The sequence below is a fragment of the Schistocerca americana genome, unplaced genomic scaffold, assembly GCF_021461395.2.
Source record: "Schistocerca americana isolate TAMUIC-IGC-003095 unplaced genomic scaffold, iqSchAmer2.1 HiC_scaffold_248, whole genome shotgun sequence".
In the NCBI taxonomy this organism is placed as follows: Eukaryota; Metazoa; Arthropoda; class Insecta; order Orthoptera; family Acrididae; genus Schistocerca; species Schistocerca americana.
The window spans coordinates 35001-37500 of NW_025725959.1; the positions used below are offsets into that span (position 1 = coordinate 35001).

The 2500-nt window shown below is 57.8% G+C and overlaps 1 non-coding gene across 1 annotated transcript in view; it reads right to left on the bottom strand.

The window, feature by feature from the left end:
- The window catches only part of LOC124576344, a 1910-nt gene extending 1437 nt beyond the window's left edge, over positions 1-473 (bottom strand). Inside the window, exon 1 of the ribosomal RNA XR_006972519.1 lies at positions 1-473. This exon is cut by the window's left edge and continues 1437 nt beyond it. This is a non-coding gene — a ribosomal RNA (small subunit ribosomal RNA).
- Between the last annotated feature and the right edge of the window lie 2027 nt (positions 474-2500).

Below are 2500 nucleotides of genomic sequence, written 5' to 3' on the forward strand. Positions count from 1 at the left end.
CGTGCCGGGAGTGGGTAATTTGCGCGCCTGCTGCCTTCCTTGGATGTGGTAGCCGTTTCTCAGGCTCCCTCTCCGGAATCGAACCCTGATTCCCCGTTACCCGTTACAACCATGGTAGGCGCAGAACCTACCATCGACAGTTGATAAGGCAGACATTTGAAAGATGCGTCGCCGGTACGAGGACCGTGCGATCAGCCCAAAGTTATTCAGAGTCACCAAGGCAAACGGACCGGACGAGCCGACCGATTGGTTTTGATCTAATAAAAGCGTCCCTTCCATCTCTGGTCGGGACTCTGTTTGCATGTATTAGCTCTAGAATTACCACAGTTATCCAAGTAACGTGGGTACGATCTAAGGAACCATAACTGATTTAATGAGCCATTCGCGGTTTCACCTTAATGCGGCTTGTACTGAGACATGCATGGCTTAATCTTTGAGACAAGCATATGACTACTGGCAGGATCAACCAGGGAGCTGCGTCAACTAGAGCTGAGCAGCCGGCCGCCCGGGAGTGTGTCCCGGGGGCCCGCGCGAACACGCAAGCGTCCGCTCAATTATTCTGCAAACAGGAGGAGGCTGAGCTCCCCTGCACAATACACCTCGAAACCCTCTCAGGTCCCGGCGGCGCGCAGCGCCGTCCTAAGTACTTGGTCGGGTTCGAGAGAGGCGCAATCGCCCGGGGTTTGGCGAGTAGACGCTTTAGGTGCGACCACCCGTGCTCCCAACTGAGCTTGCCGCTGCCGACAGAGGCCCGGGAGCGTGCTGTCGTGGCATTGCCGGCGGGAGACAACACGCGCCACCTACGGTGGCCGGCAGCTCCAACGCCAGCGCCACAGAAGGACAAAAGCCCCACTTGGGTGCCGAAGCGAACTCTCCCAGCACAGCGCACGCGCCAACACGTCCGCACAGCTGCGATACAATCCACCTGCGAGAACCGCAGAGGCGACCGAGCAGCAGACGGCGTCGCGGCGCCGAGCGCCGGGCGGCGGCGCATCCTCAGCGCACACAGTCCTCAATCGGACCAGCACACTGCAGATGTCCACCGCGCTTCGCACCGGGCCCGCGAGGACCTACTTTGGCCGCACGGCGCCGCGTGCAGGGTGCGCCGGCGCGCAGCTGCGCCGCCTGCCGCCTCCGTCGGCCGGCGCGCCTGCCACTGGCCGCCCCCACCAGCCGGCTGTAGCGCGTGCGCCCACGCACCGCGCGGCCAGCACGCCGGGAGGCCCCCCCTCACCGGCCGGGGACGGTCCCACCCAGCCACCGCCGCGTATCGCTTCACACCCACATGCCATTCACGTTCGTGGGCATGGTGGGTATCGCTGAAACAACCGGTTGGTAGCTCAACCGATCGTCGCCATCACTGATTCACCTCTAGCGAGAACAACCGCACCACAACGGTTTACCAGTTGTTCATTTGCGTAACGTCACCAGCAAACGTAGACGTCCATCGCCATTTGCAAATTCAACGATTGTTGCATGCCTGTGTCAGGTGTCACGACACACTATGTCTGCCCACATACACGCAACAACATGTGCACGCTTCGCGAACACGTGGAAGGTGGCCCCCGTACGTATGCGATGTCCATTGCGCGAACGACTGTCAACCGGCCTCTGTCGCATGTCGCAGATGTGGAACGCAGTGCACCATGCTATCACGGTGTGTGAGAAGAGACGACTACGTCTGACAACACGCACCACTACATCAACAGACGGCTCATGCTGATCGCCATCCACGGCATACCATACTGCAATCCAGCTCTTATAGGGAGACGACACGTAGCTGAGTGCACAATATTTGGACCGTATGGTTCGCCGTTGTTGGCGCAGTCGTGGTACGGTCACACATGTACCACGATGTATCATTCAGTACATGAGGACCAATGTGCAGTACAGTGTGTGATTTGGACGTACAACATCAGCGGACAGTTGACACAAGCCGTACCACAACGTAGGCTGTGCTTCGCCATGCGAATGCCAATGAACAACTGCGAAGGGCATTGAGCATGTACGTCCTGCTGCCATCCGCATTACAGTGTATAGCTGCAAGGTGTTTAACATGAAGCGATACTCTGGGGACCGGGCAGTGCGAGTAGCAAACTATATTGCGGGGGTTGCAGTTAGGCAACACTACACTAATTTAACGCGTCGTATGACAATTACAGAGCGGGTTAAGGCCCAACGTGTGTTGGGTTAAGGCCCAACGTGTGTTGGGTTAAGGCCCAACGTGTGTTGGGTTAAGGCCCAACGTGTGTTGGGTTAAGGCCCAACGTGTGTTGGGTTAAGGCCCAACGTGTGTTGGGTTAAGGCCCAACGTGTGTTGGGTTAAGGCGCAACGTGTGTTGGGTTAAGGCGCAACGTGTGTTGGGTTAAGGCGCAACGTGTGTTGGGTTAAGGCGCAACGTGTGTTGGGTTAAGGCGCAACGTGTGTTGGGTTAAGGCGCAACATGGGTTAGGTTAAGGCGCAACATGGGTTAGGTTAAGGCGCAACATGGGTTAGGTT